Source organism: Cynocephalus volans, chromosome 9 (genome assembly GCF_027409185.1).
Source record: "Cynocephalus volans isolate mCynVol1 chromosome 9, mCynVol1.pri, whole genome shotgun sequence".
In the NCBI taxonomy this organism is placed as follows: Eukaryota; Metazoa; Chordata; class Mammalia; order Dermoptera; family Cynocephalidae; genus Cynocephalus; species Cynocephalus volans.
In genome coordinates this window covers 76173869-76199417 of record NC_084468.1, presented here as the reverse complement: position 1 = coordinate 76199417, position 25549 = coordinate 76173869, and the positions used below count along the sequence as shown (strand labels likewise).

Below are 25549 nucleotides of genomic sequence, written 5' to 3'. Positions count from 1 at the left end.
TGACATTATTTACGTGAATGTGAAGTTGTTTTCAAGTCAGACTGGAGCTGCAGACTTACACTTTCTATGCAGACACGGGAAAACCAAGAAAGACATCAGTAATCCTACGCTGATTCCACCCCTCCATCAGGACCGTGAGATAACAACAGGGACAGGAGCAGAAACCAGATGAGTCTTGGCAAGATTTCACTTGGCCCCTTGCATGTCCCCCTCCCTCCTGCTTTTCATTTTCCACGTTCCATTCACTCGGCTCCTCTTTAAAACCCCTCCTGAAACCCTAAAGCAGGGAGAGAGTCCTAGTCTGTCTCCTCGGACATCTGATAATAAACTTCCTACCTAGCACCAACATTTGGGATGACGAGTCTTTTGTGTCTGAGCAGAGAGCAGCAGGACCTGGATGCTGGTAACAAGAATAATAAACAAATACCTGTTGTTATAATTTACACTTTGGAGAGCATGATGCTGGTAATACCAAGGTCACCATACTGGCCAGCTGCCAAATACATAAACAAACAAACATAATTTCTAAGAGAATGGTTGATGTGGAAGGAGCTATTTTTGAGACTGGAATTATGTCTGACATAACTCATCTCTCAAATCATACTCTGATTTGCAGAGGGAGAGAACATACCTTGGGCTACAAAGCAGAGCGGGGGGGGGGGGGGTAAGGGGGAGGGGGAGGGAGTTTGGGGATAATTGGGTGGGGGACACGGGGTACAAATTCATTGTGTGATAATGGCTATGCTGCGAGTGTGAATCTGGCCTTCACATCTTGGGTCTGAGGGGTGACAATCAGCTTTGTATCTCATGAATATTCATAATCAATAAAAACAATTTTTTTTAAAGAAAAAGAAAAACAATATACAAGCTACTTCCCTAAATAAACAACAGATATGCAAAAAAAAAAAAAAAATCATACTCCGAGGATTTCTACTCATGAATGACATTTTGGTATAATCATCCTTCAAATACATTTGCCTGAAGGAGGTGGGATGACTAAGTAAAGTAACACTCACCAAGAATCCCAGAACTCCAGTGATTGCAACCTCATGTTGCTAACATGAACTCCAGTGGATCAGTATGTATTCTTGCTCTAGCCTCTCCCTCATCCACAATCTTTCTTAGAGGGACACCGTAATTTAAAAGGTAACTAAATGCAATGATGCATCCTAAAAGCAAATTGGATCCTGAAACAGAAAACAATATTAGCGGAAAAACTGGTGAAGTCCAGACAGAGTCTGTATTATACCAATGTTAATTTTTTAACTTTGACAAACCTACCATAATTATATAAAACATTAACATTAGGGGAAGCTGGATGAAGTATATACAGGAGTTCTCCATACTGTCTTTGCAACTTTTCTATAAGTCTAAAATTATTACAAAATTAAAATTTATTTCTAAGAAGGGAGAATCTAGGCCATAGTTTGTCTCTGACTACTCAAGAAATGACTGCATTCCAGTGACACCACTGACACCTTTCTTGTAAGGTCTTCCTCTATGTGAGAAATGCCCTCACTCATCCAAGGCCAAAGGATGGACATGAAGACAGGAGTTACAGTGAAGCAAGACTTTAATTACAGCCTTGCAAGGTTTGGGTGTCTGAAGGACAGGCACATGGAAAAGGGCTGTAGCAAGTAATTTATTCCCCAGTGCACAAGTCCCTGCCCTCACCTCCTCATTGGTTGAGAGTACTATGGGATGCACAAACTTCCTGGATGACGCCTAAGATTACCCCAATTTACTACCCCCTTGTAAGAAATTTCTTTGTCTGAGGGCTCAGGACAAGCCCACAAAAAAGGCCCACTGAAACCCTGTGCAAGGAGAAACACTAGGGAATGAAGAGAACAGTAAAGGGCTAGCAACTCATTACCATCTCAAGGAGAACTTTATCCATTTGAAGTAAACAGTTAAGGGCTGGTAACTCATTACCATCTCAAGGAGAACTTTATCTACTCAGTGACCCCCTTGAATGGGCTGGACCAGTCACAACTTTTGGGTTTGGCCTGAATTATTTCTGAAAATGAATCACTTAGACTATTTTCTTACATTCTAGCTTACTCAAAGAAAGACCAACCACATTCCAGTGTTTCAGCAACACTTCACCAGACATAATTATTAAAAACATTACATAAAAAAGTAGTCTGAGAAACCATTAGGAAAAAAAAAACAGCACTAACTCACAACACTTTAGAGAAAATGTGTTTATATTGATCTAGATTACGGACATGGAGAAAAATCTTACCCCAAGAATTGCTTTACTTTTGGAAAAACTTGTGAATTAAATCAAACTATTGCTTGAGCTTACCTTGGGCAATGGGACTGAGGAATTGTGTACTTCTGACTCTATATAACTTTTTACTGCAAGACTTTTTTCCTTTTTACAATGAGAATATATTATTTTTATATTTATGTATTTATTGTGGGGGGGGCAGCTGGCTGGTATGGGGATTGGAACCCTTGACCTTGATGTAATACTGTGCTCTAAATGACTGATCTAACCAGCTAGGCTTACAATTTTTGAAACAAAGATTTTTTAAAGTAGCAGTGTATAGAACAAGATCAAGTTAGCATAAGTAACTCCATTTTTACAAGTTTACAAGTTTGCGACTCCATTTTGATGTTTTTAAGTTTTAAAGTGTTTACTTTAAACTGAAGGTGGGGAGTCACTGAACAAACTTCATGTATAAAGAGGAACTGCTTCTACAACACTTGGATGGCTCTTGTTGACTGACAGACCTCCAACTCTGCTGCAGGACTTCTGCAGGACTTCTCTGCAGACTCTGCTTTGCAAGACACTCACTATCCATACCTCCAGCCCAGCAACACCAAGGACTGGAACTGGTTGTTAACCCCTTACCACTGACTGCACCCTTGCCTTGAATTGACTGAGTTTGCTCCTTCTCATTTCCTTTCTTATTGGATTATTCTCTTGTTTGAAGTGTTTTATTATGTTGATTCCTATTTGCTGAGATCTCTGTGTGCCTGCCACACTACTAAGTAAAACAGATAGTATGCAGGAAACAGCTTCTGGTAAACTCTTCATAGCTTATGTTACTGAACTCAGGTCCAGCTGCCCACCCCTTAGAGAAGGAAAGAAAAAAAGACTCAGAATTCAAATAGTTGGTGTTAGAAAAGCAGATGTATTCAGCTGAAGGAGATGATAGGCTATCCCATCTCAAAGATTTAGATATACTGAAGGGTTTTTAAAGAAGGGTTGAGGGAATGGAATGTGGGAGGTGAAAAGCAGGAGAGAAGAGTGAGCTGCAAGGGGTCCACGTCTATGAGTCAGGTACAAGGTCTCCCCAAGGCCTCGTCTGCTTTCTCCTCTCATTTTTGCTGTTACCTCAGAATGCTGCAAGATTTTGATTTGCTATGCAGTACAATCAAGTCTTCTGCAAAGTCTTGTGTAGTGTCCCTTTGCAGAGCTTTGGTTGACTTGGCTGATGCCCAAAGTCAGCTTCCAGTCCTTTGGCCTTGATCATTTCTCAAAACCCTACAAATCTCAAAGAAGAACTGTTTGCTTTGCAAAGTAATGATTAGCTTCTTAGCCTTGTTTTCCTATTTAGCAGGAAAGATAAAAAAGCCAGGGGGTGGGAAGAAAGAGCAGAGAGAAAAAAACTGTCCTTTTTAAAATCTTCCCTCTGCCCCTGGCAGCCCAGACAGTTTTAGGTCCCAACATGGCTTCACTCCAACACTTATAGATAAATTGAGTTCATATGACTCAATAAGGCTTGACATTGTAAAAAGACACAATTATGATCACATGGAGTTAATCATAACCTTGATTCCGTGCTCAGGACAAGCAAGTTATGCACAGTGTGGAGAAATACAGCTATGTCTGAAATGGAGCACTAGTGTAGTGCCAAAGGAAAACTTCCTCTTCACCCCTTAAGGTTCATTAATAAAAGTCACTGACAAATTTAGATTAATATGCGCAGGGGCCATGCTAATCTTCTCTGTATCGTTCCAATTTTAGTATATGTGCTGCCGAAGCGAGCACAAATTTAGATTAATATGAAGAAGAGGCACTTATTATTTTAATGTGCTGTCGGGGAGCAAGGCACAAGGGAAATGCAAGAGAGTCTCAAAAATCCCAATAATCCAATGAGGTTATAAAGCTTATATACCAGTGTTCATAAGAGAGAAGGTGGGGGACGTACAAGCCCCAGAACGAATAGATCTACAACATAACCAGCGCCACTTTAGACGAGCCCAAGTACAAAATGGCACTGCCCACCTCCTCCCCTCCCCGCTTGTCTTTTACAGGAAGCCTCATGGTTTTGGAGAAAATGCCACGTGTGCAGAACTCTCCATTCCCATGACCTAACTCAATCCCCACCCTGGAATTACATCACCCAGCTCTTGGTACCAACATACCATATAAGCTCTACCACCCCCACACCTGGTGCTGTCCCCTTTTCAAGGCAGCCCTGGGCTGCCTGCCACTTTGAGCACAGCCCAGCAGATTTCTTTCTTTAATAAAGCTTGAACAGTACCCAGCATCTCAGCTCACTTTCTTTCAAGAACCATGGCCCGAGACCAGGTTTCTCCAGAGCTCTGGGGGAGGTGACATCACAGGTGAAAGAAGGAAGGCAGAAGAATGTAGAGACTGTTTTGCCATGTAGTTGAAAATATCTCAGGTAATCTCATAGATGCTCAGAAATAATAGATGACACCTGAAGGTGGGTCCTCAGAGCAAGCCTGGTTGTTTCCATGTACAAATGTAAATTTATTTCCACAAAAAAACAGCCTTCTGGTTAATCTTGTTTTTCCAGTCTCCCTGAATTAGCCATCTTGAAATAGGTCAAAGAAATATGTTTGGAGCTGAAATATTTTGCTTTCCCATGCTAGCAACAACTGTAATTATAAAATAAATAAATGTAGTAACCAAAGGAAAGAAAACAAGGGGAGTAAATCTAGAAGAGAATACATTTAAAATGTTAATTGTGCTTATATATGTTGGCGTGAGCAGGACTGAAGCCATGTTGGGACCTAAAATTGCATGGGCTATAGGCAAATTTTAAAAAGACAGTTTTTTCCTTGGCAAGTATTAGGTTGAGGGAGGACCACTTAAGATGGTGCTACCCAAAGATACTCAAAATGGCGGTTCCTGTCCTACAGGACTTCCCCATAAAATAAAAAGACAAAGGAACTCATAATCCACAACAGAGCTCCATGCATTGGTCCCGTCTGAAACCCTGCTTTACATACTAAGGGAACCAATAATCGCAAACCGAAGAATCACTTCATTAACATAAGGCCTCAACAACTCCCACTGGATATCTCATTTAACTCCTCATTGACATAAGCTATGGCCAATCAGAACAACACAACTCACCATAAGAAGAAATATAAGCCGTACCCCTTGGGGAGAGGGCGGGCTAGGTTCTGTCCCTATGCTTCCACCACGCCACCTGTGCCAATAAACTTCTTCTAGCCTGAGTTCTCGCCTAGGTACCAATTATTTCCAAACCTTTCAGCATGCATTTCTCTGCACCCTGGTTATGGGACAAGATGACGTTATTTACATGAATGTAAAGTTGTTCTCCATCCAGTCTGGAGCTGCAGACTTGTACCTACTATCCAGACCCTGAGGTAACTGCAAGCACGGGAGCTGAAACCAGACGGAGTCTTGGCGAGACCTTGCACCTGTCTCCTTGCATGGAGTCCCTCCAGCTCATGTCCCCTTCCCTCCTGCCTTTCATTTCCCATGTCCCAGTCTCTCAGCTCCCTTTTTAAAAATCTCTCAGTAAGTCTGAATCTTTGAGATGGCTTTCCTCTGGCCATTCTTCAGGTTTACTGGAGGTAATGAGCTAGCCTAACATCTCCCTCAAGTCACAAGTATTCCTGAATAAATACTGACTTCCATTTTCACCAACATTTGACTTTTCTTTTATTTTTATTTTTATTTTTTTATTTTTAAAAGATGACCGGTAAGGGGATCTTAACCCTTGACTCGGTGTTGTCAGCACCACGCTCACCCAGTGAGTGAACCAGCCATCCCTATATGGGATCCGAACCTGTGGCCTTGGTGTTATCAGCACTGTACTCTCCCGAGTGAGCCACAGGCCGGCCCCAACATTTGACTTTTGAGTCGTTTGCTTTTTGATAGGGTGTAGGCAGCTGGACCTTGTGCCTGGTAACATATATAATAGTAAGATAAATTTTTTTAAACTTCTGTATTTAATGTTTTCTATGGTCAACGTGCATTCCTTTCATAATCATAAAAATTAAAAATTAGGGGCTGACCAGCTAGCTCAGTTGGTTAGATCTTGGTATTGTAACACCAAGGTCAAGGGTTTGGATCCCTGTACTAGTCAGCCACCAAAAATAAATAAACAAATAAATAACAATGTTTACATACATATGAATGCCAAATTGTTTAAACATGTATTATGATATATGTTCCCACATGGGTCTTTAAACTTGAGTAAATGTTTCAGAAAATGGATCACAAATTATTTTCAGAACAAATCCTATTTTGTAAAAAAGACTCAAGACCTTGACCAGTATGTATGATTGGCTTTGTTTCCTTTTCAAAGCTATTGAGAAAAACTATTTAGCTGTGTACAAGGGCTGCTTTCCAAAATACTAGAAGTAATAAACAGGGAGATGCTGTTTGAATACTCCTGTGAAGTGTCTGAAAGCAAACATTTGGTGAGTAATTTCAAAAGAAGTTCACACTTCCTCTGGCTTCCTCTCCCTGTGGCTTCTCTTCTCATCTTCACCTGAATGTCTATGGGACACTACAAATAAAACAAGCACCTAATCAAATCCAGAGTCTTTGCTCCTCATCTCCAGGCTTCTGTTCCTCTTCCCATCTTGCTCCAAATTGAAAGAAAGCTTGATTCTCTCCAGAAAATGCAGTCAGTTCTGGAGGGGACTTCACTTCTCCCAGGAGGGTGCTAGGCCAGGAGGATCACCTTCTCAGACCTGAGTGGAGCAGAGACTGTAGGTGAAAGAAGGAACTGCTAAAGAAGAGCAGTGCACAGCCACAGCCCTGAGGGGCAGGGAGAGGGAGTTTAGCAGCCAGGGTCAGTGTAAACTCTGGGAGGAGAGAGAGGAGTTTAGGGGGGATCTGTAGGAAAGTTTGCCCTGTGATGTGCTGCGTCCCTCCGACCCCAGCCCTGGCACAGCACTCTACCCTTATTCCTAAAACCTCTGACAAAGCAGTGTTAATATACACTGCCTGCTTTGTTGTTTTGGTGGCTGCAGGGACCCAAACTCTTGACCTTGGTGTTATCAGCACCACACTCTAACCAACTGAGCTAACTGGCCAACCCAGCTGACTGCTTTGGAAACTGAAAGAAAGTGAGAAAAAATGCTGGGTACTGATCAAGCTTTATTAAAGGAAAAGAATCTGCCAGGCTGCCCTCAAAGTGGAGGACAGCACCAGGTGTTGGGGTGGGAGAGCTTATATAGGCTGTAGGGCACCAGGGCTGGCTGATGCAATCGAGGAGGAGCATTACACTTGTGTGGAAGCTCCACCTGGCTGATGCAACCAGGGTGGAAAATTGCACCTATTCTAAAGCCAAAAGGGTTTCTATTTTGCAGAAATCATGAGGCTTCTCATAAGGAAAAGGGGTGGGGGCTGGTGGCCATGTTGTGCTTGGCCTTTACTAAAATGTTGCTGGTTATGTTCAAAACCTATCATTCCCACCTTTTAGGTATAGGGAGAGGGGAAAAGGTCTCATTCTTCTGAAGCTACTTCCTGCTGGAGATGGGGGAAGATATGAAAAAAATAAAAGATTAATGTTGGCAGGTAAAACAATTAGGTGGCGGGTATTGGTTTCATGTGGGGAGGCTGTATTCTTCTGGGGAAGGGTTGACAGTTCACAGGGGCCGATATCCTCCTCCCATGAAGAATTTGGTGACCTTTGGTTGGTGAAAGCCTGCATACGTTCCTGCAAGAAATTAGAGAAACACTGAAAGAGGCAGGGACCAAGAAGAAGGATAGGTCCCATCATGGTTAGGGGTCTGATGTGCTTTTGTCCTGAAGTCCTCCCCCATCACTGTAGCCTAGGTGAGTGGTTTGGGTGAAGCAGAAATGTTTTTATGGGGGGCAGGGGGCACTGAACTCCAGCAGAATCCCCTTTGGAAAGAGCTATCCAGTAGTTTTTACCCCCGTAAGAACATGATGTGGCAGTTGTCTGGTCATAGCATGTTGTGGGAACGTATGTCAGGGATGTGAGTGGGTCCTGTGGGGTTCCCGTGAAGATTCTGGGTGGCAGACACGGGAGGTTGGAAAGTGTCCTTCCACCCACCAAGACCTTGGTTATACATTGTGAACAGGATGTGGCATATGTCTCTGTTCGGAAAAGAAGCAGGAGGAAGAGAAAAGGCAAATGTTCAGGGGCTGAGAGGTTGAGAGGGTGCATAGTAGGAAAAAAGAAGAGACGGTAACCTCATCGGGGGTGTAATTGCAGAGGGCGCCCTGCCAGGCTAACTCGGTTACCCACTCGAGGAGGTCTTCAACACTGGAGGTGGCGGGTTGGGACCAGTCTTGGAGCAGCTCCTGTGTGAAGGACAGGAAGCTGGCCTGCAAGAGTGAGAGGATAATCACCAGGGGAAAGATCATCCTTCCTCTGGGATTGGGGGAAGAGCCAAAGTCCTGGAGATTTTTAGTTTTGTGGGTCCTAAAATGGACGAAGTGTGAGGAGATGTTGGGCTGGGGTTGAGCAGAGGGACCCCTCTGGCTTGGTGTCAACATATTCTTTGGTTAAAGTCTCAGGTGCTAGTTTTACCAAGGATAAGTGATACCAAGGGGCCTTTCCTAGTACCTTTACTGCCATGGGAATGGTGAGAAGTGCTGTATAAGGCCCTTCCCAACATGGTGAGAGGGGCTTTGGGATTCGGGTTTTAATATACACTTGCTGTCCCAGGCTCAGTTTAAAGTCTGAGGGGGTGTTGGGGAAAGGACGAGGTAACAGAAGGTTGGTCTGTTCCCGAAGACGATCCCTAATTAGTGAAAGAGTAGGGAGATACTGGCCTAAAGGTTATGAGCTGGAAGGGAGAGATGTGAGAGTAAAGGGTCTACCATACATAAGCTCAAAGGGGCTGAAGCCAGTGGGTTTGCAGGGGGCAGCTCACAGGCGAGTGAGTGCTAAAGGGAGAAGTTGGGTCCAAGGGAAGTGAAGTTCCATGGACAGCTTGGTGAGGTGTGTTTTTATGAGGTGATTGGCTTTTTCTACTTTGCCTGATGACTGAGACCGATATGATACATGTAAGTCCCACTTGATATGTAATGCCTGTGCTGTGAGTTGTGTAATCTGGGAAATGAATGCCGGGTTGTTATCAGACTGGAGGCTGGTGGGAAAGCCAAAACGAGGGATGATTTCTGAGGTGAGAGCATGCATTCCTGCTGTAACATCCTCTGAAGTGCAGGAAAAGCCTCAACCCAACCTGAAAAGGTATCTACTAAGGTTAGAACATAATGTGTCCTTTTGTGGGCAAGCATGTGAGTAAAGTCAATTTGCCAATCCTGGCCAGGAGTGTATCCTCTGGCCTGGTGGGTGGGAAAGGACTGAACTTGGAGGCCACTTTGATTGGAGCAGTGAGTACACAAAGTACAATTTTGAGTGATTTGTTTAAGTAACTTAGCCATGTGGGGAGAGTAATATAAGGGCTAAAGAAGGTGTAGTAGGGGTTCATAGCCTATATGGACTGAATTATGGAAATCCAAAAGATTTGCTCAGTGTGTGTAGTAGGGAAGACATAGCAAATGGAGAGAGTATGCCAGTTGTCCTTCCTCTATGCTCCCAACTGTTGGAGGTGCTGTATTTCTTGGGATGTGTATTGGGGTGGGGGCATGGGGGCCATGAGAAGGACCTGAGTGGGAGAGCAAGAGTGGGGGCCTGGTGATTGAGCAGCCTGTTTTGCAGTTAGATCCACCAGTTTGTTTCTCTGGGCTATGGGGTCAGGGGAGATTTGGTGTCCTCTGCAGTGTATAAACCCAACCTCCTTTGGGAGTTGTGAAGCCTCAAGAAGTATCTTGATAAGATGTCCATTTTTTATGGGCCCTCCTTGAGTGGTCATGTATCCTCTCTCCTTCCATGTGGCCTTGCAGGAGTGTAGGATGTGGTAAGCATACTTAGAGTCAGTGTATGTATTGACTCTTTGGTTACTTGCCAGAGTGAGAGCACAGGTGAGGGCAATGAGTTCTGCCTGCTGGGAAGTGGTGTTAGGGGGGAGGGGGCAGCCTAGTTTGTGTTAGATTTACTATGGCATAACCAGCCTGGGGGGTGGGCATGGAGGTGGCACTCCCATCTATGAACCATGTATGTTGGGGCAGTGTAATGGGATGCAGGGAGATGTGTAGAGAGGGATTGAGAAAGAGCTCTAAAGCCTCTATGCAATTATGTTCTAAGGGTCATGAGTGTTTGGGGATGAGAGTGGCTGGATTTAAGGGAGGGTAAGGTTGAAAGGAGAACTGGGAATTTTCAATGAAGATAAAGTGGATAAGTTGTAGGCAGGAAGGGGAGAGAATTGACATGGACTTATGGCTGAGAAGGTCTTGAAGATGATGGGGGGAACAAATAACTGTTTGTTGTCCAAAAGTTAGTTTAGAGCTTTCTTGTATTAAAAGGGTGGCTGCCGCCAAGGCCCATAAACAGGGAGCCCATCCTCGAGCTTTGGTGTCCAGTTGTTTGGAAAGGTATGCAATAGGGGAGAAGATACCTCCCTCCTCTTGTCCCAAAACCCCGACCACCAATCCTTGGATCTCAGTGATGTATAGGATAAAAGGATGAGATAGATTTGGGAGGGATATAGCTGGGGCTGTGAGGAAAGCGGCTTTTAGTCACTGGAAGGGAGAATGAATGGGTTTTGTGGGATCTAAGGGAATGGCAGGATCCCCTTTGGCTGCCTCATAAAGTGGTTTTGCCTGCACACCAAAGTTAGGAATCCATAGGCGAAGATACCCTGCCAGCCCCAAGAAAGAAAGGATTTCACCCTTTGTGATAGGAGTAGGGAGTTCAGAAATTAAACTCTTGGGCTGGCCCGTGGCTCACTCGGGACAGTGTGGTGCTGACAACACCGAGGCCATGGGTTCAGATCCCATATAGGGATGGCTGGTTGGCTCACTGGGTGGGCATGGTGCTGACAACACCAAGTCAAGGGTTAAGATCCCCTTACCAGTCATCTTTAAAAAAAAAAAAAAGAAATTAAAGTCTTGTGATCCACCATTATTTCTCTGGGGTTGAGGGTGAGGCAGACTCCCAAATAGGTGACTGCAGGAGAAGAAATTTGGGCCTTGCTGGGGGACACTCGATATCCCCTGGAGGCCAAGAAATTAAGGAGAGCAACAGTGTGGGCCTGTGAATCCTCATAGAAGGGCTACTAAGGAGATGGTCATCCATGTATTGTATTAAAGTGCTAGAGGTTCGGGCCGGCCCGTGGCTCACTCGGGAGAGTGCGGTGCTGAGAACACCAAGGCCCCGGGTTCGGATCCCATATACGGATGGCCGGTTCGCTCACTGGCTGAGCGTGGTGCTCACAACACCAAGTCAAGGGTTAAGATCCCCTTACCGGTCATCTTTTGAAAAAATAAATAAATAAAATAAAATAAAATAAAATAAAATAAAGTGCTAGAGGTTGGAGGAAGTTCAGATAAGTCTTGAGCTAAGGCCTGGCCAAAGAAGTGGGGGCTATCCTGAAACCCCTGAGGCAGTACTGTCCAGGTGAGCTGTTGGGAATGACACGTATCAGGATCAGTCCAAGTGAAGGTGAACAGGTTTTGACAGGAAGGGTGCAAGGGGATAGAAAAAAAGGCATCTTTGAGGTCAAGTACAGAGACGAAACAGGTTGTTGTTGGGATTGTGGATAGAAGAGTATAGGGGCTAGAAATCATTGGGGTTATGGGTAAAACGGCTGCATTAATGGCCCTGAGATCTTGAAGTAAATGCTATGAGCCATTAGGCTTTATAACCAGAAGGATGGGTGTATTAAAAGGTGAGTGGGTAGGCCGTAAGAGATGAGAAGAAAGGAGTTTTTATATGATGAGTTTTAAGCCTATTAGGTGTTTGTTAGCAATGGGTATTGTGGGACATTAGGGAACAAAGAGGGGTTCTGTAACTTAACAAGGATAGGGGAATGGTGCATAGCAATGGAGGGAGAAGAAGTGTCCCATACTAGGGATTAACCTTGTCCAAGGGGAAGGGAAAAGTGGAAACCTCAGGGGCCAGGTCTGGGGCAGCCTGTGACAGGAATATTGTAGCTGGAGTAAAAGTGTTTAGGGTAAGGGTACCTGATGGAGTTTGGATGTGCTGTCCTCTCCAAAACTCATGTGAAAATTTGATCCCCAGTGGGGCAGTGTTGGAAACTGAGTCATTGGGGTGGATCCCTCATGAATGGATTAATGCTCTCCCTGGGAGAGGAGGGGTAGTGAGTGAGCTCTCGCTCTATTATTTCCCATGAGACCTGATTGTTTAAAGGACCCTGGCACCTCCTCTCTCTCTCTCTTGCTTCCTCTCTCTTGCTTCCTCTCACCATGTGATCTGCTTGTACCCACCGGCTGCCTGCCACTTTCCACCATGAGTAGAAGCAGCCTGAGACCCACGCCAGATGCAGCTGTCCCGGAATCATAAGCCAAGTAAACCTCTTTTCCTTATAAATTACCCAGTCTCAGGTATTTCTGTTATAGCAACACAAAACAGACTAAAAGAGTAGCTTTGAATTTGGAAAGGATGCCCCATCCCAGTAAGGGGGCTGGGCATTGAGGCATTATTAAGAATTTGTCTGTGAATTGGATGTGATGTAGGATGCAGGAAAGGGGTTGAGTGATCCATGGGTGGTATTCTGATCCTGTGACCCCTACTATTGTGATAGAGGATGGGGTTGTTGGTCCTGCATATTCAGTAAGGGTAGAGTAAGTGGCTCCTGTATTGATGACAAAAGAAATCAGCTTACATGCTATGAGGAGAGTTACCCTGGGCTCATGTGTGGTGATCTCCATGGGGGCCTTGGGCCTTGGGCACCATCAGTCCTCCTCCTGGGCAAAGCCAAGAAGCTCCAGTAGGGATGGCTGTGGAGCTAAATGTTGTGGGTTAGGGACTGGGCCACTCCCTCTCTGGCAAGTGGAACAGTCAACCCCCTAGTGACCTGGCTGTTTTCAGTGAGGACAGGGCCCAGGAGGAGGCCTGGGGCTAGGACAGGCCCATACCCAGTGGCCCGGTTGACCGCATTTGAAGTAATTACCAGGTGACTTGCCCTTGGAGGCACCCAGCTTAGGGGTATGTGAGCCTCAGATGGCATTAGCCAGGAGTTGGTATTTGGCCTGATCTCTTTTGCATCGATCCTTCTTCTCCTCCTCCCTATTGTTAAAAACCTTGAAAGCTGCATTGAGGAGGTCTTGTTGGGTCATATTTGGACCATCCTCAAGTTTTTTGGTTTTTTTCAAATATCAGGGGCTGATTGGGTAATGAAATGAGAGTGTAAGAGGGCCATGCCTGCAAGGGATTTGGGTTCTATATGTGTGTATTTATGTAAAGCCTCAGAGAGGCAGGTTAGGAACTTGCTCTGATTTTTGGTGGATCTGTGTGTGATTTCTCTAAGCTTGTCATAATGGACCAACTTGTGAGTAGCCTTTTGGGGGCCATAAATCAAGTGTGTGATCATGTTACCCCAGAAATCCCAATCCCTGTGGCTGGCCTGGTAGTACCAATTCGGGTTGGTATAAGGGACAGCAACGGCTCCCATGGCCTGTCTGTTATTTGGAGCATCTACCTTGCCTGCCTATTGTTGGGCTGTTATCCAGACTCGCTCCCCATCCTCGGGGGACAAAGTAGTAGTGAAAATCTTAAAATCATGCCAGGTGAGATCATAAGACTTGGTGAGATATCTGAATTCCTTAAGATATGTGTCTGGGTCAGACTGGAAAGATCCCAATCATTTTTCGATTTGGGAGAGATTGGAAAGAGAAAAAGGGATATGGACCCAGACAATTCCCTTCATCCCAGCCACTTCCCGGAGGGGGTAGAGAGGAGCCAGAGCTGAGGTGGGATTGTCACCTGATGAAGGGGAAGAAGGAGAGGGATTGGGTGGCTGAGGACGAGTGTCTTGAGACCAGGTGTGGGGAAGAGAGTGAAAAGGTGAAGGGGCTGGTGGAGGATTTGGAGCATAAGGAGGTGGTCAGGGATCAGAGTGGTCTGACAGATCAAAAGATTGATCCGAGTCCAGAAGGGGAGGTTGGACATGAGGTAGGAGAATTTGAGATGTAGGACAGTTTTGACAGAGAGAAGGATGTGATCAGAGATAGAAGAAGGCTTGAACATAAGGAATCTCTCTGGCTTTGCCATTTCGGTGACAAAAGTTGTCTAGGTCTCTGAGAGTATCCAAATCGAAAGTGCCATTTTCTGGCCAGTGGGATCCATTGTCTAGTTTGTATTTAGGCCAGACCTGATTGCGGTAGAAAATGAGATGTTTGGGTTTAATATCTCCCTGGAAGCCAAGAGGTTGGCCTGGAGACAGCCCAGAGGGTGTAGAGATTACAGTAGAAAATGAGACATTTAGGTTTAATGTCTCCCTGGAGGCCAAGAGGTAAATCGGCCAGGAGACAGCCCAAGGATGTAGAACATGGAGGTTTGGATTGTGAGGATCCCATTTAGAGGGTGAGAAAGGAGGTGGTCAGTCCCAGTAGAAGAAGGTAACACCAAGGAGTGTCCTCATTGGTGTGCACCTTTTTTTCGAGAGAGGAGCCACTGACCAGCTAAAGGAGCATCCTCCAATAGCTGGTGGGCATGAGAGGGGTTCCCTTGGCCAGGTGCCTGGTCTTCAGGAAGTAGACAGTAGTTGTAGAAAGTAGTCAGGGGATGGGCCGAGCCCGTGGTGCACTCGGGAGTGTGCGGCGCTGGGAGCGCAGCAACGCTCCCGCCGCGGGTTCGGATCCTATATAGGAATGGCCGGTGCACTCACTGGCTGAGTGCCGGTCACGAAAAAGACAAAAAAAAAAAAAAAAAGAAAGTAGTCAGGGGAACCCATAGGAGTAGGACAGACCCACTGACTCACCCTGAATTGAGGCCAATGTTGGATGTGTTGGTCTTAAAGTGGCAAGAGGAGAGAGTCCCAGAGGTACCTGGTTCAGCGGGTCCGGGAAGGGCAGCCAGGTGCCAATCAACCCAAGAGAGGGGATTGTCTGAAGGTCCCAGCCAGGACCCTTCTCGGGTTCTGGCACCAAAATGAAAGAAAGTGAGCCAAAACACCAGGTACCAATCAAGCTTTATTAAAGGAAAAGAATTTGCCAGGCTGCACTCCAAATGGAGAGCAGCAGCTGGGGCTGCCCTCAAAGTGGAGGACAGCACCAGGCATCGGGGTGGGAGAGTTTATATAGGCTGTAGGGCACCAGGGCTGGCTGATGCAATCGAGGAGGAGCATTATGCTAGTGCAGAAGTTCCACCTGGCTGATGCTACTGGGGTGGAAAATTATGCCTATGCGGAAGCCAAAAGGGTTTCTATTTCACAGAAGTCATGAGGCTTCTCATAAGGAAAAGGGGGTGGGGGCTGGCAGCCATTTTGTGCTTGGCCCTTTCTAAAATGTTGCTGGTTATGTTCAAAACCTATCAGAAACCACCATTTACTGACTGCATGGCCTTAAGCAAGCCAGTTTACCTCTCTGTTCCTTGATCTGATTTCCTCCTCTGTAAAGTGAGGATATGCGCCTGCCTACCTGAGGGGGTTGTTGTGAGGATTAACTGAATTAATCCATTTCTGTAACTGAAACAATGCCTGACTATGTTGTAGGAGCTATGTACCTATGCATAAGTTAGCTATTGTTTATCTGGGCCTTCAGCATCCAGCTGATGTTGCCTTAAATATAATCTGAGCAAACTCTGGCTCAAAAGTAATCTTGTAGAATTTGAGAAACTATTTGGCTGTCACTACTATCCACCTAGTCACCCAATCACACCTTTCTCCCCAAATTTAAGCAGTCAGCAAGTTCTATTGATTTATCCTCTTAAATATCCCTCTACCTTCCAAATGTCTTAGTTGATTCATTAACTATTATTTGATCACTGCAACAGCTAACAACTTGTTCTTCTTTTCCTCAGGACTTTCTAGCCTTGATGTCCTTCAAAATGGTGCCAAGAGTGTCTCTAAAATACAGATTGATATGCGTTATTCCCCACCTTAAGCCCCTCTGAATGTGGTCAGTGTTCACTACTTGTTTCCAACTCAAAATCTCCTCCCTAAGTCCTGCTACTTCCCACCCACCTACATCATTGGCCAGTGTACGCCTTGCACCAGTGTGACTCCAGGCCTTTCCGTGTGTCCTCTCCTTTCTTGGGATTGATCTTCCTATGATTGTTTAACTAATGAGTTGCTATTTAGCTTTTAAAACACTAATAAAAATGTTCTGTTCCATAAAGTCTTTCTCAGAAGCCCCAGGCAAAGTTAGTCATTTCCTCTGTTTCCATTTCATTTGGTACCTAGCCTCACCATTGCACATAACAGGCTGTGCTGGAATTATTTGTTTATGGGTCAGTCTTTCTCAGTAGACTAGGATCTACTCAATGACAGGGACTGTGCCAATTTCTTTGTTTGCCCAGAGCCATGCCCACATGCCTGGCAAGATGTTTAGTAACTATGTGGCAAGTGAATGAATTAATAAATGAGTGTATTAGTATAAACCTCAGGTGACATCTACATTGGTAGGAGAGTAAATATAGTAAAAGAGAGGCAAAGAGTACATAGGCTCTGCCACTATAGGATATGACTTTGGGCAAATTCCTCACTCTCTCTGTGCCTCAGTTTCCTCATCTACAAAATAACAACACAAATATCTTTATGTTTGTGTGAGGATTAAATTAATTCATAAATATAAAGTGCTTAGACAAGTGCCTGGCATATAGTAAGCATACCGTACGTGTTACTTATCATTGTTAGTTAATGTTCACAGAGAATTACTGTAAACTCCATGAGAGACAGGAACTATGTTTCAACTCAACATTTGATGCCATCTGTTACAACTTTTCATATAGAAGAGGCATTCAATAAAGATTCATTGAATGAATATGAATATAATGAAAAAAAGAACAAAAGAGAATGAAAAATAACACATACAAAGGGCAAATGGGGATGCACTTGACACAAAGTATAAAAATGTTGGGCTGGTGGGTTAGCTCAGTTGGTCAGAGCTCAGCCTTGTAACACTGAGGTTAAGGGTTCAGATCCCCATACTGGCCAGTTGCTAAAAAAGAAAAGAAAAATGCTGCTAAGTCACCTCATGTGCTCACCACTGTGATGATGAATAAGGTGGACTTGGAGGTCTTAAATCTTTCATTTCACCCTCATGAGAACTTTAATGTTGCCCACCTCAGTCAGGGTTCTCTCTAAAGGCAGAGAGGTGGGAAAAGAACACTTTATCCTGGGAGGGACTTAATAATAAGGCATTAAAAACACGGAAAGCCTTTTTTCTTCCACAGCCCATGAATTTATGACCCTGCTGTCGCCATCTTTTCTGGTCCTCAGCTTTATCTGTAAAAATCAACCTTTAAGCACTAACTAGCACACCTGCTTACAACCAGTCTATACGATCATGGCTTCAACAAGAAGCATTGCAAAAAATAAATAAATAAATTGTCATCTGCATTGCAAGGACAGAGGTAACATGACATGTAAGGACGATCTGCTTCTCTACTCTCCAGAAGGCCTAGGGAAGGAGAGAAATGAAGAGGAAGCATCATTTTACCTCCGCCTCCTAGTTTAAATCACAAACAGGAAACAAAGAGGGAAGGCAAGGAACCGAAGGTATGCTCCCTGGGATTGTCAAAGTATAAGCTCCAAAAAGTTAAAAGCATTCTCGTACAAATATATAATGAACATATGTCAAAAATTTTATTCAGCTAATTAATTAACAGGGAACCAGCAATATCATAAGGCTGGTTTCAAGTTAATAATGTTAGAATATGATTGGTAGGTTAAATACAAAATTAGCTAATGTTCTTCAAGGCAATTAGTTATAACCTTTGGGGTTATCTTTTCTACTGGACAGAAATTGTTATCATCTATATGGGGAAAAAGCATAACTTCATAAGATTGAGACATTTAATCAAGAATAAACAGTTATTCAAACAAAGCATATTTCCTCTGGATTATTAAATAATCCTTGGGTGGGCCTGATAAACAATAACCCTCCATGACATTGAAAGGACATACCACTTACATTTTTGCCTTGGAAATGTCCTAAATAAAGTTTCTTTACAGAAAGCATTTTATTCTGTTTTCTTCATTGTTGTATTACTAGCACCTAGAACAGTGCTTTTTATAAATAGTTGATAAATGAATGGTCATGTTTTAAAAATGTCTTTGTTACTGGCTGTTTATAACCAACTAAATCTTTTTTTTTTAAGATGAAATGGTAAGGGGATCTTAACCCTTGACTTGGTGTTGTCAGCACCACGCTGTCCAAAGTGAGCTAACCGGCCATCCCTATATAGGGATCTGAACCCGTGGCCTTGGAATTATCAGCACCACACTCTCCAAGTGAGCCACGGGCCGGCCCTATAACTAACTAAATCTTATAGTTAAAAGCTATTTATGTTATGCCCGTACATAACTAGGATGTGCATAATTTTTGCTACAGAATATATGTACATGTGCAATTTTTTAAAATCTGAATATTATCCTTATATATCAAAAGGCTATCTTAGCAATGGCTTTGAGAGCTGTTTGCAACCACTCCACAAAAAACTACAACTCTGTGTTTTAACGGTAGAACCAGGACTGTGTAGTCACAATGTGTCTTAGTCTATTCAGGATACTATAACAAAAATACCATAGGCTGGGTGCTTCTTTTTAAAAAAAGATGACCAGTAAGGGGATCTTAACCCCTGACCTGGTGTTGTCAGCACCACGCTCTCCCAAGTGAGTGAACCAGCCATCCCTATACAGGGGTCCAAACCCATGGCCTTGGTGTTATCAGCACCATACTCTCCCAAGTGAGCCATGGACTGGCCCTAGACTGGGTGCTTTAAACAACAAATATTTATTTCTCACAGCTCTGGAGGCTGGTAAGTCCAAGATCAAGGCACTAGCAGATTTGGTATTTGGTGATGACCTATTTCCAGGCTCAGAGACAACAGTCTTTTCTCATGGTAGAAAGGGGCGAGAGAGATCTCTGTAGTCGCTTTTATCAGGGCACTAATCTTATTCATGAGAGCTCCACCCTCATGAATTAATCGCCTCCCAAAGGCCCCATCTCCTAATACCATCACATGGGGGAGGGTTAGGGTTTCAACATATGAGTGGGGGTAGGGCACAAACATTCATTCCATAGTACAATGCAAATAATGATCATTAAGAATACTCACCTAAAAATAAATAAATAAATAAAAAGGAAAAGAAACAAAAACTAAAAAGAAAGTAAGGACTGGCTGGTTAGCTGAGCTGGTTAGAGTGTGGTGCTGATAACACCAAGGTCCAGGGTTCAATCCCTGCACCAGCCAGCTGCCAAAAAAAAGAATACTCACAAAGTAAAACTGAGCAAATTTTCTATACCTAGTTCTGTAATTTCACTTTATGTAACTCTGAGCACCTTTCTCTATTTCTTTCTCTTTCTCTCTGAATACCTGTATTTTCCTTTACAGGTCATTTGAATTTTTACTTATTAGGCAGCTAAGATCAGCATTATTTGCTGTATATCATTTACCAAAAAGTGATTGGGTTGTGGGTGTTTGACTTTTGAGTATGAAATGCATTTCTTCTCCTGAGGAAATTCTCCTGAGGCAAAGTTACCAGTTTGTTGACTTTTCAAGATAGTGTCAAACCAGCTCTTTGCACAGATAAGAAAAGAACTCATTGCCCAGACTGAAGTTTCTATTAGAAAGATATAGTGAATATTTTTGAAGTTACGTTTTTTCCACTTAGTTGATTCTTTCCTTAGGATAAATTTTCTCAAAAATACACTCTGTGTTAAAATTTAAATGCATGTTTTTCTAAAGAAAATGTTCAGGTTGTGTATTTTCAACTTTTAGCATAAATCAATAAATGAGGCATTAAAGACTATGGTTACAGAACAGAATTTAAGAATTATCAGACTTGACAATGTCAGAGGCAGGGAGGTAGAAAAGAGGAGAAAGGAAGGGAAGGGCACTAACATCCTTTTAACAATTTTTTTTTTAAGGAATAGGGTTTATTGACTACAAAGAATTGACAATATATTTCTATAGGGTATCAAATGAGTCATTATATTTGTATGTCACATTCTTCCAGGTGAACGGAGAGATACTGCTATTGATTGGTGAGAAAGAGAAGGTAACAGAAAGACAAGAGGACAGACATTTTTCTTAGACTCGCTCATTTTTGAGGACAGCCTTTTTTTTTCTTTTTCTTTTTTCTTTTTGGCAGCTGGTCAGCGTGGTGATCCAAACCCTTTACCTTGGTGTTATTGAAAGGTGTATAATTGTCACCGTTGTTAAGCGTAGCTAAGTCACTCTTAGAAGGGTGTAACAACTTACCCTCCTAGTTTACAGCAGCACCCATCCGGATGTTACCAGTCTTTTCATATCTGCCAATCTGTGTCTCTCAGAAAGGATCTCTCTCTGGTTCTCATTTCTTTATTAATGAGGTTGAAAAACTGCTAATTTTATACTGGCCATTTATATTTCTTCTTCTCTAAATTGTCTGTTCATGTTCTCTGCCAGTTTTCTATGTATCAGTCTTGTTTCCATGTTGATTAAAAAGTTTTTTTAAAAAAGCAAGGATTTTAATGCATATTGCATCATCTGTATTTTGTATCATAGAGAAATTTGAAAATCAATGTAATTTTCAAATAATTGTTTAATACTCACAGTAAATTTATAGCATGGTACATTATATAGTTATTTAAAAGTATATATTTGTTAAACCCATAGAATGTACTATAAGAACGAACCCTAATGTAAACTATGAACTTTGGGTAATAATGATGGGTCAATATAGGTTCATCAGTTGTCATGTGTACTGCCCTGGTGAGTGATGTTGATGGTGGGACAGGTGGGATGTGGGAAATCTCTGTACCTTCCTCTCAATTTTGTTGTGAACCTAAAACTGCTGCAAAAATGAAATCTATTTTTTGAAGTATATTTTGACAGTCAGCTGTTTCCTATCCATCCATCTATAGTGACATGGAACACTATCAGCATATATTGAGTAAAAGCACAAGAGCAGAATATTCATAATCAATATGATATAATTTGAGCATAAATATGTATGTTTGCAGTTACATAGAAAATACTTTGAGAGGACAGCTGATACATATTTTATTATTAGCTCTGTTTTATGTGGTAAAACAGAAGCTCTGAGAAGTTAAAGGACTTAACCCGAAACACTCAATGGTGAAAATGGTAAAGCCAAGAGATGAAACCAAGTCCATCTATCATGGAACTTGGCTTAGCTAATTTTAACATAGGCAGGGAGGTCTGTGAGGGAACCAGGTATCATTGCAGAATGATGCAAAAAGTGGGGTTGTGGGGTGAACAAGGGGTACATTTGTTTTAAGGAACCAGATCATGGTACCTAGCTGGGCTGATAGAAAAGCCGGGGACACACCAAGAGCCACTGTGGAATCAACAATTCAACCTCAGTTTAGCACAAAACCAACCATTTCAATTTCAGAAAACCAAGGTTCAAATCCTGTTTTGGAGAAACCACCCATGGCTATTGCCCCTTAAAAGAGTGAAGAAACTTTAGGCCATCTCAGAATGCGTCCATAATCTTGCAACATCTGTTATCTGTTATCTTGATAGAGTTGCTTTGGCATATCTAACTGTAGGTTATATGATACAACCTCTTATCCAAGGCACAAATTCAATGGATTTATTTGTGTGTGTGTGTGTGTGTGTTTTGTGGCTGGACAATACTGGGATCCAAGCCCTTGACTTTGGTGTTACAACCAACTGAGCAAACCGGCCAACCTATTTTATTTATTTATTTATTTATTTATTTATTTAATTAATTTTCTTTTGTCGATATACATTGTGGCTAATTATTGCTCCCCATCACCAAAACCTCCCTCCTTCCTCCCTCCCCCCTCCCCCCCAACAATGTCCTTTCTGTTTGCTTGTCGTATCAACTTCAAGTAATTGTGGTTGTTATATCTTCTTCCCACCCCCCACGGTTTTGTGTGCGTGTGTGTGTGAATTTATATATTAATTTTTAGCTTCCATCAATAAGTGAGAACATGTGGTATTTCTTGTTCTGTGCCTGACTTGTTTCACTTAATATAATTCTCTCAAGGTCCATCCATGTTGTTGCAAATGGCAGTATTTCATTCGTTTTTATAGCTGAGTAGTATTCCGTTGTGTAGATGTACCACATTTTCCTTGTCCACTCATCTGATGATGGACAATTGGGCTGGTTCCAACTCTTGGCTATTGTAAAGAGTGCTGCGATGAACATTGGGGAACAGGTATACCTTCGACTTGATGATTTCCATTCCTCTGGGTATATTCCCAACAGTGGGATACCTGGGTCGTATGGCAGATCTATCTGCAATTGTTTGAGGAACCTCTATACCATTTTCCATAGAGGCTGCACCATTTTGCAGTCCCACCAACAATGTATGAGACTTCCTTTTTCTCCGCAACCTCGCCAGCATTTATCGTTCAGGGTCATTTGGAATTTAGCCATCCTAACTGGGGTTAGATGGTATCTCAGTGTGGTTTTGATTTGCATTTCCCAGATGCTGAGTGATGTTGAGCATTTTTTCATATGTCTGTTGGCCATTTGTATATCTTCCTTAGAGAAATGCCTACTTAGCTCTTTTGCCCATTTTTTAATTGGGTTGCTTGTTTTCTTCTTGTAAAGTTGTTTGAGTTCCTTATATATTCTGGATATTAATCCTTTGTCAGATGTATATTTTGCAAATATTTTCTCCCACTCTGTTGGTTGTCTTTTAACTCTGTTAATTGTTTCTTTTGCTGTGCAGAAGCTTTTTAGTTTGATATAATCCCATTTGTTTATTTTTCCTTTGGTTGCCTGTGCTTTTGGGGTCGTATTCATAAAGTCTGTGTCCAGTCCTATTTCCTGAAGTGTTTCTCCTATGTTTTCTTTAAGAAGTTTTATTGTTTCAGGGTGTATATTTAAATCCTTAATCCACTTTGAGTTGATTTTAGTATACGGTGAGAGGTATGGATCTAGTTTCATTCTCCTGCATATGGATATCCAGTTATCCCAGCACCATTTGCTGAAGAGGCAGTCCCTTCCCCAGTGAATAGGCTTCGTGCCTTTGTCAAAGATCAGATGGAAGTAAGTGTGTGGGTTGATTTCTGGATTCTCTATTCTATTCCATTGGTCAGTGTGTCTGTTTTTATGCCAGTACCATACTGTTTTGGTTATTATAGCTTTGTAGTATAGCTTAAAGTCAGGTAGTGTTATGCCTCCAGCTTTATTTCTTTTGCTCAGCATTGCTTTGGCTATGCGTGGTCTTTTATTGTTCCATATAAATGTCTGGATAGTTTTTTCCATTTCTGAGAAAAATGTCTTTGGAATTTTGATGGAGATTGCATTGAATTTGTATATCACTTTGGGTAGTATGGACATTTTCACTATGTTGATTCTTCCAATCCAAGAGCATGGGATATCTTTCCATCTTCTTGTATCCTCTCTAATTTCTCTCAGTAGTGGTTTGTAATTCTCATTATAGAGATTTTTCACCTCCTTGGTTAACTCAATTACTAAGTATTTTATTTTGTTGGTGGCTATTGTAAATGCGCAGGCTCCTTGATTTCTCGTTCTGCATGTTCACTATTGGAGTAAAGAAATGCTACTGATTTTTGTGTGTTGATTTTGTATCCTGCTACTGTGCTGAAATCATTGATCAATTCCAGGAGTTTTTTTGTAGAGGTTTTAGGCTGTTCGATATATAGGATCATGTCATCTGCAAACAGGGACAGTTTGACTTCATCTTTTCCAATCTGGATGCCCTTTATTTCCTTCTCTTCTCTGATTGCTCTGGCTAGTACTTCCAACTCTATGTTGAATAGGAGTGGTGAGAGTGGGCATCCTTGTCTAGTTCCTGTTCTTAAAGGAAAAGCTTTCAGCTTTTCCCCATTCAGGATGATATTGGCAGTGGGTTTGGCATATATGGCTTTAATTATGTTGAGATACTTTCCCTCTATACCTACCTTATAGAGGGTCTTTGTCATGAATGAGTGCTGAACTTTATCAAATGCTTTCTCAGCATCTATAGAGATGATCATATGGTCCTTGTGTTTGACTTTATTAATATGGTGTATCACATTTATTGATTTGTGTATGTTGAACCAACCTTGCATCCCTGGGATGAATCCCACTTGATTGTGATGAATAATTTTTCGTATGTGTTGCTGTATTCTGTTTGCTAGTATTTTAGTGAGGATTTTTGTATCTATATTCATCAAGGATATCGGCCTGTAGTTTTTTTTTTGGTTATATCTTTACCTGGTTTTGGTATCAGGATGATGTTTGCTTCATAGAATGAGTTTGGGAGATTTGTGTCTGTTTCAATCTTTTGGAATAGTTTGTAAAGAATCAGTGTCAATTCCTCTTTGAATGTTTTGTAAAATTCTGCTGTGAATCCATCTGGTCCTGGGCTTTTCTTTGTTGGGAGCCTTCTGATAACAGCTTCAATCTCCTTTAATGTTATTGGTCTGTTCAAATTTTCTACGTCTTCATGGGTCAGTTTTGGGAGCTTGTGTGTGTCCAGAAATTTATCCATTTCCTCCAGATTTTCAGATTTGTTGGCGTATAGTTGTTTATAGTAGTCTCGAATGATTCCTTGTATTTCAGATGAATCAGTTGTAATATAGCCTTTTTCATTTCTAATTTTTGTTATTTGAGTCTTCTCTCTTCTTTTTTTTGTTAGCCATGCTAATGGTTTGTCAATTTTATTTATCTTTTCAAAAAACCAACTTTTTGATTCGTTGATCTTTTGAATTGTTTTCTGGTTTTCAATTTCATTCAGTTCTGCTCTGATCTTAATGATTTCTTTCCATCTGCTAACTTTAGGTTTGGATTGTTCTTGTTTTTCTAGTTCTTTAAGATGAAGTGTTAGGTTGTTCACTTGCCATCTTTCCATTCTTCTGAGGTGAGCATTTAATGCAATAAATTTCCCCCTTAATACTGCTTTTGCAGTATCCCACACGATTTGGTATGATGTATCATTGTTTTCATTAGTTTCAATAAATTTTTTGATTTCCTGCTTGATTTCTCCTTGGACCCATATGTCATTAAGTAGAATGCTGTTTAATTTCCATGTGTTTGTATAGTTTCCAGAGTTTCGTTTGTTATTAATTTCTAGTTTTAATCCATTGTGGTCTGAGAAAATACATGGGATAATTCCAATTTTTTTGAGTTTATTGAGACTTGATTTGTGACCTAATATGTGATCTATCCTGGAGAATGATCCATGTGCTGATGAGAAGAATAAATATTCTGAGGTTGTTGGATGGAATGTTCTGTAGATATCTGCCAATTCCAATTGGTCTAGAGTATTGTTTAGATCTTGTGTTTCTCTACTGATTCTTTGCCTAGATGATTTGTCTAATATTGACAGTGGGGTGTTCAGGTCCCCTGCTATTATGGTATTAGTATC

The 25549-nt window shown here is 42.2% G+C and overlaps 2 pseudogenes; one reads left to right on the top strand and one right to left on the bottom strand.

Annotated features, from left to right (window-relative positions):
- The window catches only part of LOC134385747 (zinc finger CCHC domain-containing protein 17-like), a 79208-nt pseudogene that overhangs the window by 28557 nt on the left and 25102 nt on the right, over positions 1-25549 (top strand).
- Positions 3907-4003, bottom strand: LOC134386676 (U6 spliceosomal RNA; annotated as a pseudogene).